Source organism: Trachurus japonicus, chromosome 24 (assembly GCF_045865225.1).
Source record: "Trachurus japonicus isolate A0001 chromosome 24, Traja_1.0".
NCBI classification, from domain to species: domain Eukaryota; kingdom Metazoa; phylum Chordata; class Actinopteri; order Carangiformes; family Carangidae; genus Trachurus; species Trachurus japonicus.
This window is the reverse complement of record NC_140930.1, coordinates 17,485,317-17,499,952: the sequence shown is the minus strand read 5'-3', so window position 1 is coordinate 17,499,952 and position 14,636 is coordinate 17,485,317.

Sequence of the window (14,636 nt, the reverse complement as noted above, 5' to 3'; positions counted from 1 at the left end):
GGAAGTGACCAGATTTTAACCGCCAGTGGGCCGATTTTGATGGATTTCAAAACCTGGTCACTTCCGGTTTAGACAGCCATTTTGAATTTTGAAAATGTCAGAAATGGATTCAGCATCATCAATAGCCCCTAAAACCACACTAATATTGCCCAGATCAGCCAAGCAGTTGTTGAAATATTGCCCATAGCAATTATGCTAATGTATGCTAATTATGTCAATTATGCTAATTGCCCAATATATATAAGTTAGCATCCGGCAGTTTCTGAATACTGGAGACCCATACTATCTATTTCAAACATAAAACTTTGGGGTACTCAACATTTCCGGATACTCATTGTTGGCAAGTAGACTATTAGGGTACTCAGTCTGTAACATGTGTATCCAAAATGCTTCTCGTTGTAGTAAAACTCTTTCCCTATCTCCCCCTCTTCTCAAAGGTTTCACTTCTTCTATGCCCTGAAATCTCAATGAACATACATCATGGCCAGCACTATTAAAGTGTCTCGCTACAGAAGACTTTTCATCAGAATTTCTAATACTACTCTTAAGTTCTGAAATGCGAGTTCTGAGCTCTCTTTTAGTCTTCCCAACATAACAAAGGCCACATGGACATTTTAGAAGATACACAACAAATTTAGTTCTACAGGAAATCCTGCTTTTTATAGGGAATTTACGACCTGGGTGAGGATGGGAGAAATATTCACCTCTAATAATAGCATTACATTGAACACAGTTACGACATGAGAAATTACCCTTGGGAAGAGATGATAGAAAATGTTGAGGACAAATAAAACAATCTGCTCTAACTAATTTGTCTCTTAAATTACAGTAGGAGCACCTCCGTGCTGCCTCCTGGGATCCGTGTCCGGTGCGAGCGGTGGCGTCTCCCGCCCCTCCTCATCCACCGCCTCGAACCCTGCTCCTGGTGTTGTACCTGTCCCTCGGCTGCTGTAAAAACAACCCCTCTGGCTGAAAGAAGAAGAATCACTGCTGGACTTTTGCTCATAAACGTGCTCCTAATTTAAGAGACAAATTAGTTAGAGCAGATTGTTTTATTTGTTATGTTGGGAAGACTAAAAGAGAGCTCAGAACTCGCATTTCAGAGAGTAGTAGCGAGACACTTTAATAGTGCGGGCCATGATGTATGTTCATTGAGATTTCAGGGCATAGAAGAAGTGAAACCTTTGAGAAGAGGGGGAGATAGGGAAAGAGTTTTACTACAATGAGAAGCATTTTGGATAAACATGTTACAGACTGAGTACCCTAAAGGGATGAATGAGGAGTTGTTGTTGGGATGCTTTCTATAATGTTTGTCGGTAAAGTTTTCTATTGTGTGCATATTGGCAGTAAAGTTCTCTATTATGTGTACATTGTTGGTAAAGTTTTCTATTATGTGTACATTGTTGGTAAAGTTCTCTATTATGTGTACATTGTTGGTAAAGTTTTCTATCATGTGCATGGTGTGGAGTCTCATGGAGTATATTCTGGATTCTGTATTTTGTGGCTTGATGTAGGGCTTTAGTCTGGTATTTCATTTTGATACTGGATGTTCATTTTGATACTGGATGAATATTATGTTATATACAGTATAGAGGGAGCTACAGCTTTTCCAGCGCTTTATGTTTTCACTGTGCTGTTGTGCTCTGTCTCCTTTTATTGTAATGGCTGACGGCACTTTTTTAATTGGTCTATTTACTTGTGGATTTACCTATAATATTTGAGATGTTTGGGTTGTTGAATATTTGTTATATTTTTCTATATATTGTTACATTTTTCTACATATTTCTATTTTTCTAATGTCTGTAATTTGTTATTTGTCTCGAATGTTAATACTGATCAATCAAGTGATTAACCACACCTGTGAGTATTTAAATGCATCACTTCCTGTTGAATTCTGCACACTGAGGAAGATGTTGTTGAAGCATATGCAATAAAGGACAATGAGAAGGACACGAGTGCTGCTGGCCTTTCTTCTGTTTCTTTAAGTTTATCTTTTGGCCGTGCACCTCTTTAGTTTGTTCCTGAGAGTTTTGTTGGAGAGTTCGTGTTTTTCTTTGTTCTCTAATGCTATGAGAAACAAATGCACATGATGTAATACCTTCATTGATAGTACGCTGTAATGCAATTGTAATTCTATCGTAGTAGAAAGCTTGAATGTAAATGACCTCCAACATCTCCATTTACTGCTGCAATTATTGAGAAAAATCAGATCCAGGTGTCACACTGTAACTATCAAACAGACTTTAGTTGAACTCTGGGGTTGTGTAAAACCACCCCACTGTACATCCAAAACAAATACGTCTTTTTGTGGCCTGTTGGTCAGGGACTGATTTGAGGCAGCAAAGACTACAAACGGGAGGTTGAAAATCACACAGTGTGAGAATGGCTCTCGACCATGAGAATGGAGATGAAGCCGGGTTTTCATATCAAACTAATAAGAGTCATATGGGGAGAAAAAGGCATCAGCAGTCCACACTGGGGATTGATGTGGAGAGTAGAGTGAGAGATCATGGCAGCGCAGTGTTTTTCTTGTGCTGTTGCGAAAACAGACACTAGGACTCGGTGCAAGTAGCAGCCACTCCATAATGCGTGGTTTTCGAAGCAAATGAGCAATTTAACCACTAGTGACTTTGAATGCAGACGCCATGTATCAACATGAAACCACAACAATCTGCACTGTGTGCTTCACATTTATTTATCAATAAGTGGAGAGTTTTGAAGAAATTCATTTTCTGATTATGATGGCATTTTACTGAAGAGAGACTCTCTTATGTCTGTATTTCATAAACAAGCAATCTCTTTTTTTATGGACAACAAACTAGAGTTCATTGTAAGGGACATAAAGATGATTGGAGCTGGGAACGGTTTGTTGAAGGGCCCTGTAGGCTGCAAGAAAAACCCTAATTTCCTTGCAAATCCCATACAACAATATTAGTTTTAAACCAGTAACGCATTTTATGTCATCTCAGGGGAGTGGCGGTGGCCAGGAGTATAGAGGCACAGGAAGGATTTAACACTCGTGCCAAAAGAGAGCGAGAGCTGTCTAAAATAAAATTTGTTCACATTACCAGCCCTGAAAATGTGTCCTTATGCTAACACTGTATTTATTTTGGTCACATTCTTACAATTATGCTGTAACTATTTTAAAAAAATATTTTCACTAAGATTCAGAACTGGGAAAGACGTCACATCCACGTTTCAGTCCCAGTTGTGAGTTGGTTACTATAGTTGGAAAAGTGAGCCTTTTGTTATCTTCGGTTGCTGCAGTAATAGATAGTATATTGCCTTGGTCCATAAGATCTGCAGAAGAAGACCTTGCTTTCTTATAGTGAATGGATGTGAAAAGTATTTGCTGTAATCAGTAGCAAAACATTTCAGCTATATGACTGACCTTGTGCCATATCGCAGGTTTGAAGCATGACAAAGTGACGCAGACAAAGCAAGACAAAAGAAAAAGGTAACCTGAACAGACTGGCAATGCAATACAGTGACCTGATAGCACAACAGATTGTGTTTTGTTTCATTATAAGTAAGTACTAGAAGTGTCATGTAAGATAATACTATGGTGGACCAGAGGGCTCAACACATGCAGCTGGATAGCTCAGTAGGTAAAGCCATTGACTTTGGATGTGGAGACTGGGGTTGGACTCTCACTCATGGCAAGTGTGTTGTGATTATGAACCCTACCAAGAAGAAGTAATCATTATTTATTGTGACGGTTCCTGACCCTTGTCCGGTGACAGTGTGGCCTTGGGCTTGGCCATGCATCCAAGATAAATGTGGAAATGGGTAGAGGGAATGGGGGAACAGACACGCAGTAAAACACCTGTACCCTTAGAAGTCTTGGGAGGTTTTATCTGCTTAGTTTTCACTGAATGAGATTTAGTTGGAATGTGCCTCTCAAACTCAATCTTACAACTTAAATATCCAAGCTGTTATCACATAAAGGTTTGTGTGTGTGTGTGTTTCTGGCCCAAAGGCACTGACCTCGAAGTGTTAGCCCTGTGGCATCATGCAGGGTGTGGGACAAGGGATGAAAATAATGTGCAGTCCTGCACAAAGCCAGACACCTGGCTACTGATAAACAGTATAATGTTCAGGATTAATTCATTGACGCATAGAGCAGCCATCTTTGATTGCTGTCCTGGGGTTAATGAGGTTCCTCATATTTTTCAATTTGGACATCCAACTTCAGGGGGCTTTTAAAGAGGAACTATGCTTCATTTTTACCTTAATTAAACAGCTTTGGAGTAATTGTGATGATTGAATAATGATTGAATAATGACTTGTAACTTGAGGGAGAATGGAGACTCTCTGCCTTCAACGTAGCTTCTCTTGGCTGAAAACCAACCTTGCAAGAGCAGTGCCTCCGACCCGGTGTCCCAGCTCTCATCTCAGTGGCACCGCGACACAAACACACCCTGTGACCTGTAATCTCTTGTTTATGACAGATAAGACTACATAAATATACACACGTCATAACGCGCATATGATAAATAATGTTATCCACTGCTCCATGGATTGCTTTCTCGCCAGCTTCGTTGAAAACAAATGCACATGGCTGGGAGGAGGGTTAGCAAAAATGCCGGAAAAGTACTTGAATAGCTCCCCTTTAACCCTACCCCTAAATATGATTTACTGAGTTGAGTTTTAATGGAGCACATCGGTAGCTACCTGGGTTTATCAGAAGATGGACTTCACACCTGGATCCTGTGTACTAGTGTTAGCCCAGTTAGCCCTGAGCTAAAGCCTCCTTGAGCAAGACTTCACTGATAATGAGGGCAGCAGCATTGGTGTTTGAACAGCACGGTGAAGTCTTTGTTCTGCTAGAGAAATGCCATTTAAGTGCAGACCATTCACTTTTTTTTCACTGCTACATCGTTTTGCTATTTGCTGATAGAGCAACCAAAGTTCCCCACATGGATCATTAAAGCTTCATTTTAGCTTGTGATTAAGTTCAGTTTCAGGTCCAGCGAACTCAGCAGTGAGTGGGGGGAAAACCCCAACAACCAACTATATGTGACGCATCATCAGACTGTATTTCTCAAAGAAGGATGTCTGTTGCATCACTTTACATTTTTGTGTGATGACTGGTGTTTTGAAAGGAATAAAAAAAAGGCCAAGACAAAAGCAAGGGCTAATTGCTGTGTGGGATTAAAATAATAACTTTAGTAACTTCCCTTACATCGAGGCCAAGTGTAAACTAGGATAAAGAGGGATTCAAGCCTCAAGAATGGACTTCTTAGCTGCCAGGAGCCTGTTTGACCCCGTGAGCTTTTATTCTGTATTTAGTGGCAGCTGACTTAAAAATACATTGTTGCATGCAGACACACGTGAAAAGTGTAATGTTAACTAGTTAGCTAAAAAGAATTGGGTGTGTTAGGAACATGTCTTTTTTGATTAATCCTTGAAGCAAATCCGAGGCGGTGGGTTCAGTAGTTGACTTAACCAAGCCTCAGTCAGCTCTTGCTCACGCCGCTGCTACACAGTCACTGGACTTTGTGGAAGTCTTAGACTATGATTGATCATAATTCACTAAACTGGCTTATTGCAGGGCTGATGTAACTTCCCTTTTCACTCTCGGTGATCACATTCACAGTTGACCTTTTCTTGCCAAGGGACGGTGTCCAGAGGAATGGCAATTTTTTTTTTTTTTTTTTTTACCTCACTAAAATCCAAACATGAAGAGTTTACATGATATTCAGCCAGAAGGGCAAAAAGGCAAACAGACAGACAGCTGATGCAGCAAATCAGGGATCTGTGTGGTGATTCATACACCTGTTTGGTCCAACAGTGAGACGAACAAATGAGAGCCGGCCAGAGGATCCTGGATCGAGTTTAGTCTGAGGGGGCCAGAAAATGACTCAATAGCAGGTTTCTGATGCAGAGTAAATCAAAGGGGACAAAGACTGTGCACAGTGGACCATAAGAGCAGGTGCCTTAAAGATTTATTTCACAAAACTTTATTTGTTCTTCTTGATTTACATAATTGTTAGCCAAAAACAAATTAGTCGCTGATCATGAAAAAGCTGTGCAGTGATGCAGCATTGAACCGAGACAGAGAGACGTCTTGATTTGTTTTTGTCTGTATGCATTTGATATACAGTAAGTGCATGTTAGCAAAACTATAACAGGCAGTAGCCCCAACATTCATTTAATTTAAAGCTCTGGTTTGGTCCCCACAAAAATAACTGGCTCTTTAGCTGCTGCATGCTCAATTGTGTTTACCATCTGGTTGCTAACTTTGTGAGTCAGAGGCAAGGCAGATTGTACACAGCCAGTAGTTTTGGGGGCTTTTTTTCATTTCATTTCTTTTCTTTTTTTTTGCTGAAAACAGCTGCTTATTGCTTCCTGTGGCTCGTCGATGAAAGTGCTGAGAGTAAAAGCAGAAGGTTGGGTGAGCCGTGAAACCAAAAGAATGAGCTGAAAGAAGCTAAAATGTTATGCAGAGCAGAGGAGAATTGCAGTGTTTGGTGATAAATCTGAGTAACACCTTTCACAATAAGTCATTTTGTCATTGTTTGCCGATAAATTACTATTGCATCGTTAAAGTGAAGATGATTAAGAACTGTACTTGAAAAGGAAAGTATGCAGAAACCAACAACCAGAGCAATCAGAGACAAAAATCAATACATATGATTTTATATGTTCATTATAAATCAATTAGATTTAAGAATCTTGTGTGAATTTCATGTGTAGTAAAATACTTAATTGTGAGTCCAAACTCCTTGAAATTAACTATTGGGTCTTAAAATAACAAGATAAAACTTTAATGTGTGTGTGTGTCTGTTTAAAGTGGTGTACTTACTTACTATACTTTGCAGCAGTGTGAAGGCTGGAGTGGAGCCTGGACGCCATCGGCCAACAGCAGCTGTGTTTGTTTGGTGAATCACAAACAGGGTGTGTTTTGGATACAACTGTCTCTGCCTTAACATCTTCATCCAGATGATGATTGTCAGTTGAAGAATTCACTTTTCATGTGTGATCTCAGAACCTGTTTGGCAGATCAAAGAAGACACAGAGGTGATGCGGCTGAAATTTCCATTTTTATGGCAGGTGATTGATCTCGGGAGAATTTGTCGAATAAGAGATGGTCTTTGAACACATGCTGGTGGGCGTTGGTGTCCAGCAGAGGTTTGGAACAGCGCAGCATGATGTAGTTACACTGAGTATAAAAAGAGAAATGAGATCTTATTGGTATAGACATGTTTCTTCTGAGGCTTGAGTAGAGCAGGGAGTGAAGTGAAGGTTTCTGTGGTCTGCAAACACACAAGTAAACCTGCTCAGGTGACAGACAGCTGCTGGCAGGTGAAAAGGTCTCAGGAAATCAGCACCGTATCTGGAACAGGTAACTGGATGTTGACTGTCAGAGACAATTTTCCAGCCCATACAGGATAATGATAGTTTACTACAATCTGCATTTTATTTCCTTGTATCAGTTTGGACATTGTCTCTCAGCCAGTATTAAATTATCTCCAGTTTTTGCAAAAAAAAGTAAAGTAATTGCAGAGACACTAAACTTTGATATATAAAGTTTGATATTTCTTCACAGTATTTATAAGGTTTCATTGAGTCAAATTTTGCTTTACCGATGTTCATGCATCAAGTAGCAGAGGAGATTTCAGTGAATGGTGCAGGTGAATGTGCAGATGTGTTGAGGTGAAAGAGGTTTTATACTCAATAAGAGTTATGAATGTAAGTAATGTGAAGTCTCCCTGACTTTATCAGACTAAGAAACAACAGGTGTTTCACTATACGAGGCACAGAGAGGTAAAGGTAATTTGTCATTATTCTATCTGGCAGACCAGTATTTGCCACTTGTTCATCTGTCACCGTTAATCTCACATTTTGTATTGTCTGTACAACAATTGTCTCACAAACTGATTAACTGATTAACTGTTTCACACACCTGTAGATTGTCAGTTGTAGTTGGGTGATTCTCTGTTTCAACACACTGCAACTTCATAAAACACATTCAAATAAACACAAACACTGCAAATCAATGGATGAGGTTGGGCTGAGGGGGTGGTGGGTATCATGATTTAAACTAATGAAACACTTGTGTTGTGTTGTGTTGTGTTGTGTTTATTGCAGCACATGTGTTGTCAAACTGATGGAGATGTTTTCTGAATTTGCAGCACGTTCGCTTATTTTTATGTGTTTTCTTAGGCTGACCTCTCAGGGCCTTCACAGTTTCCCCCCTATGGTAGCTGCCAGGTCACATCCCATGATTTAATAGTCTGAATTTTCCTAACACGATAGCAGAAATTACCAATGAGTTCAATGTTTTAACTTTTGAGAAGGAAAGCTTACAGTATAACAATTGTCACGTAGAACACGGGAAGTAAATCCAAAAATGCACGACTCAAAATGAATGTTCCCAGTAGTTTAATGTACATAGTGAGTCCAAAATCCAACAGGGGATCCAATGTCAGTAATAAAAATAGTCTAAAGCCAAGCAATCAATAACAAACTAGGGCAAAGGTATCCAAAAATGACTGGCAAAAGGCATGATCAGAAAACAAGGCAACGGTCGAATTACTCACAAAAACACACTGGAAGAGTCAAATGACGGAGAAGATCTGGCAACGAGCAGAGAGAGAGAGAGAGATATACAGACACAGGAGGAGAGAGAGACAATTGGACACAGGTGAAACACATTAGGGCAGGGAAAGGTAATCAAGACACCTAACAAAACATAAAAACACACTTTCAAAATAAAACAGGAAATGCCACAACACTGGGAAAAACACAAAACTGATCCAGTACAGGGACCCGACTTACTCTGCATGACATCAATGCAGATTTTTTCACAAAGTCTATCAGACCTTACCTGGAGCCACCTCTGCCATTCACACTCATTTAACTGGGAATCCTTCTAACCAATAACCAGCGAGCAACAACGTAGCCAAGTACCCAGGTGTGTGGAGGTGGACCGGGTCCCAGGTGCGGCTCAGATGCCATGCAGACAAACTGAAACGAATAAAATAACAGTGGGTGTGTGACACATTTGGTGCAGGACCGAACCAGGCACTCGCTGGTCTTCATTAGGGCTGAGGTCATTTTCTCTGGCTTGTTGTGAGGGAGGCAGGCAAACCTTGTCCGTTCTGGGCAGAGAAGTGTAGGTGGATCATTTGAAGCAGATATAGGACTTTGCCTGTGGGCAGGGTGTGAGAGAAGATGCTTGGAAAACAACAGAAAGAGCTTGACGGTGCAGGCTCTCATGCAGGATTTCCTCTGTCAGGCCTCGCGTTTGTCCCCACGTTTCTCTGCCAAGAAATGTTAATACCGAGGTGATGATGTAATAAAGTGTGGAGGTCTGATAGAGTAGTTGTCGACACAGGTGGAGATTATTGGTTGTAAAAATGACCAAAACTGTATGAACTCTACACTTGGCACTGTGATTTCTCGCTGTGAGCTGAGCTTGGAAATGGCTTTCACAGAGGTCAAATATTATTTCCACACTTTTTCCATGTTCATCATTTGACTTCTGATGGTTTAAATCGTCAAAATGCCAGTCAGATGAAAAACGGAGGGCGATGTCTTTGTGATTATGTCTGCTATTTACACGTGGCTGTTAAAGTTTCCAATGCCAAACAAAACCACAGCTCATAACAACTGCAGCAGATATGGCTTGATGCCATTTTTCCATTTACTGACTGTTGAGTATCTATACATAACCGGTTATATTGGATTTTGTGATGTGAATTGTCAAGATCTCTGTGCAGTGATGAGCACTTTGGCTCCGAGTAAGCACTCCTCTATTGGATTTGTCCAGCAGCAACTGGTCCAGTGTTTCTGAGAACTCACGTCCATACAGGGCATTTTCAACGTGACAATCCCGGTTCACTGGATTCATACGGCAATTAACAAAAATAAAGTCAAAATTAAGATTTGTTTGGCAGAATTACAGTACATGTGAATTTCACTTTTCTTTTACAAAGCTTGGTTCTAAATGTGCATAAAATATCGTGTCATTGTGAGGCAGTGCATCAATGTGAATATTCTCTATGGATGTTAAAGAGGCCAGAACAAGTAAGAGTTTGACAGTTTCTATTAACAGACATCAGTCATTTCTGAAGTCATGCCCAGAATTAAAAATGAGGTTTACTCGCGTAACAGAGAACGTGTCTTTTTAATACGATTGCTGGTGGAGGGATTGAGGGTCACATTGATGTAGATTGATTGCTGCTTTCTTTCTTCAGACTGAGGACAAATGCCGCAGTGGGTGATTAAATCCAGGCCCTACGCTTGGATGCTTCTGGGGCAGATTTTCCGAGAGCAAGGGACTTGGCGCCGGGGATCCTGTGTATTTTCCACCCTGATCTCTGCTTGGCAGAGGCCTAAATAATAAAGCTCTTTTTACTGAGCAGCCCGGGGTTCCCTGTGTACAAACACTAGTCCTGCCCACCACCCCCACCACCTCTGCTGTTTTAACACGACCTGCCGCCATGGGGGTTTACCTCACACCCTACTAAGCTCCCATCCTGCAGTTGTCCGAAAGTCAGCCCCCACTCACACACACACACACACGCTGGGGTCAGGCAAATTTGGTTTTGGGGTAGTTTTACTGGGACCAAACTACACAATGCTGGGTTTGATCAGGGAACACAGGAAGGAAGCAAACATCTAAACCAAATCTTGAGGAAAAAAGTCAAGGAACAACTCCAAAGGCGAAGATGTGAGGCCGTTTAGGGAGTGTCCACTGTGGTGTGCGCTGTACTCACTCCTATACCTCACTGCTAGTCAATATTCCACATATGTTTTTGTGTTATTTTTAATTGCATCATGCAGTGCAGCTGGGTGTGAGTCCAGTACGATCACGGAAACGTAGCAAGCTGTGATGAAACGTCCATTCATGCGGCCATGCATGGATGTGTGTTTATTTAACAACTGTGCAGGTTAATCTGGGTCCTCAAAGCCTGGTGCTGTGTGTTAGTGCCAAGGCTCACAAACCTTCTGTGCTCTGATCAGCCTGCCAGCTTTGAAACCTGAGGAGAGACGCCAGAGAAACCTCCTCCAAAAGCTACGGCCCAGGCCTCAGAAGAAGAATTCAAAGGTAAATCGAATAAGTTTACTATCGCATGAATACCTCGTTTGTCAGCGCCGCGCAGTGAGGAAAATGTTCCATTTGTCCTGCAGTGCTGTTGGTTATTACAATGTGCCACTGACAGGTTTAGATGTCACCTTTACATCCAAATACTCACAAAATACAAACCACTGAGTGGAGAATCCAGCCTCTGAACGGCTGCGTAGGCGCACAGGACTGAGCTCCAAAAGCCAAAACAGTAGCTCGGTGGTGGAGGGAAAATTAAGTGATTTTTCCATTTTTACCGGCTGAGCCATTTTCCCCCATGAACAATAAAATGAAAACAACACGCAGGCCTCGGGGAACACTGGAAGAAATTAGTCCTCGGCTGCATCGACACAGCCGCAGCACACATTGTGACGCTGGTTTTTGTGTGACATAATTTAAGGCAAATGCTTGTGTGGCGCTCTCAGTTTTTTTGTGCTGCAATCGTGGTCAACCACATGAGAGTCACCATGAGATAAAGTTATTGAATTATTTGGGATAATCACAGAGGAGGGATGTTTAATAAGATTTAGTTTGAACGTTGATGGTCTGACAGAGAAAAAAGAAAACTTTTAATGAGTGACAAGGGCAGGCTGCATGAAATTAAAATCATCTTAATGAGGCTGTGTTGACATGTAACAATTTGTACTGGTTTGTAAAGACGCATAGGAGTTCTCATCATGGAGGATGTTTCATTTTCTGCCCTACCTGCAGATTTCTGTCAGTGTGTGTGTGCAGGGCTGTTGCTAGGAATTCTGGGCCCCCTGAACGAATACTAAAGTGGGCCCCTAACACCCCTGACTTTTCCACTTCTTTTCTTAGACTACGTATGTATTATCATTTTTTATTTAGCCTACTTTGTTTTGATGCTAATGCAGCATTACTATGAATATTATTATAGAATTATAGAATAATTGAGTCATACAAAGATTAGACTAGAGTTATCATCACCTTTCTCCCCTATACAACGGCCCTGTGTGCGTGCGCATGTGTGTGTGTGTGTTCAGAATTGAAAACCAAACATACATTTTCTGTGTTTGTTTTTTCAAGAACTCATTATCTAAGTACTGGGGGAGGCCACACACACATACACACACACACACACACACACACACACACACACACACACACACACACACACACAAACAGGGAGGAGGGTTTATCTTCTCCGTTAAGTGAAGAAGAAAATGCTGGTACCAAGCGCAGCTCCTCTGGCCTGGAGCCAGTGTTCGAATATATCAAGACTCAGTTTACAGTTTGACTCCACAGCAGCGCCTCCCTTCTTCTGCAAGTCCATCTGCGAGCCAGTTAGATTCCTCCAGAATGTGCATGGATGAGGTGCTCGTTCGGCAGCCTCTCCAAAATACACCGAGCGGCCATCTGTGTGTGACAAAGTCTTCACCGCACCTACTTGTATTTCACTCTCAGCCCCTAGTTCCACTTTCATCTCCTGTCTTTCAAGGATCTTTCCTTTCAGTTGTTTTGATATCCCCCCCCACCTCCTCCTCTTCGTCAGCTCGACCTTCTCACTTTTTAGCACTTCTCTCTCTGTTTTTCACATCTCTATAAAATCATGGTGCTTTATCTACTGTATGGCTCCTTTCTCTCCGCGCGCACACAACTCCCTCTGCACTACTGCGCGTTGCATGTGGCCAACACCATCAATCTCTGCTGCTGCTGCTGTTTGAACAGGCAACACAAGCAGGAGGCACTGCGTCATGCTGTGTTCACTCCAGCCTCCTCCTTCCACATTTCACCCCCCCCCCGCCTCATGCCTTATGAGTCTGATGTCTATCTGCACTCCTACACCAACTGGCGGCATTATTGGCAGATTTATGGTTTATTTCTAGTTTCTAACTAGTTGCGAGAAGGCCTACAATCTGGTCCCTAACCCTCAGCTGATTACAGAATGCTGTTTTCCGCCCACCTCTCTTAGTCAAACTAAATATAGTGTTTAGCTGTGTGTTTTAGGTTTGGGGTTTGTGGGTGCAGGAGGGATCATGGTGTGGATAGTTGATAATATCTATGAAGCGCCAGCAGGCAGATAGGATCGGTCATGCTCAAGGCAATGACGCACTTTACCATTATGCGACAGCATTGCAGAATAATTCATAATAAGTCCTCAGTAGTATTCAGCATGAAGAGTGAGGTACGCCATCGCCCACCCTGTGGTTACACCATTAATACTGGTAATCTGTCACAACACCACTCCCGAGGGCCACACATTAATGTCTCAGGGGTGGATGACGTGATGATGTATACCACCAGACGCTGAGTTAGTCTCTTCAAAGTGATTGTTGAATGTTCTGGAAAATGACACTTTCATGTTTAGATTTAAATGAAAAGATAATACCACTCTGCTGTCTTAAGTGTGTGCACCCACAAGTGATGCTGGTTAGCTTAGCATAAAAACTAGAAAGCGCTACGTCTAAAGTTCAATAATCTGCCTGTTAGCAACTCTACAGCTTCAAAGTTTCATCATTATTTTTGAAGTTAGCATGAAGAAGAGAAAGCATGTGGCGTTAAACATCATTTTAACTGGTCACTTTCCAGGGTAATGGTCAGTTGACCTTTAAAAGCTCGGCTAACGGACGTCTGGCTTCATAGTTACTTCATAGTGGTATCTTCAGTCTATCTGCTAATTTGAAAACAAAGAAACTTATTTTCCCTGAAAAATGTATTTATAGCAAAATCTCAAAATAACACTGGTGCCTTTTTTTCTTACTAATATAACAAATCAAATAGTATTGATTTTTTTTTTTTTTTTTTTTTTACATTAGCTTGATTTACCTTGATTATTCAGGTATTCCTCAGGTTTTTAACTAATTTCGACTTTGTACGTTTTTATATTGCTACTTAAGTAGATTTCTTCTCAATAGCCTATATCACAATAAAATCAATATGATTACATATCGCACAAAGCTTGTATTCATATTGGCCTCTCACTCCTACCTCCTTTCCATGTCACATATGAGAGCAAGAGACAGTTATGTAGGTCTTTCTAAGGCAATAACTATTTAACAGATGAGGATCTGTTGCCATCTCCATGTGACCTATTCTTAGCTAAATCTACTTAGCAAATATTAAGGGGAAAAAATGTTTAATTCTCCCTCCCACCTCTTTTTTTATACTTGGCCGATCGGCAGAAAAGCAAAGTGACCCAACATGTGACAACAAACAAGCAAAAGTCCCTCGGTAAGAGCAAAGTGACTTAACCTTCATGTACAGTAAGTTCTTCCACGCAGCCCTGAAATGTCACATGCATACAAGAGGCCTTATTCAAACATCCATCTCTACATGTGGGTGGGCAAACTGTCAGGAGTTTCCCTAGCGAGCCTGAGGTCACTCCCTGCTCGTCCTCGTCCTTTTGTGACCTTCCTGTCTCCAGTTCATATATTCCACATTAATAAAGCTCATAAAAAGTGGGAGACTCCACTGCGTGGCATACAGTATAAATAGTGTTGACACAACAAGTGATGGATGATGTCAGGCTTTTACCTCCTTTATAAAAACAACAAAACACAAAAAACAAACAAACAGAAATCCTGTCTTCTGACTCTTT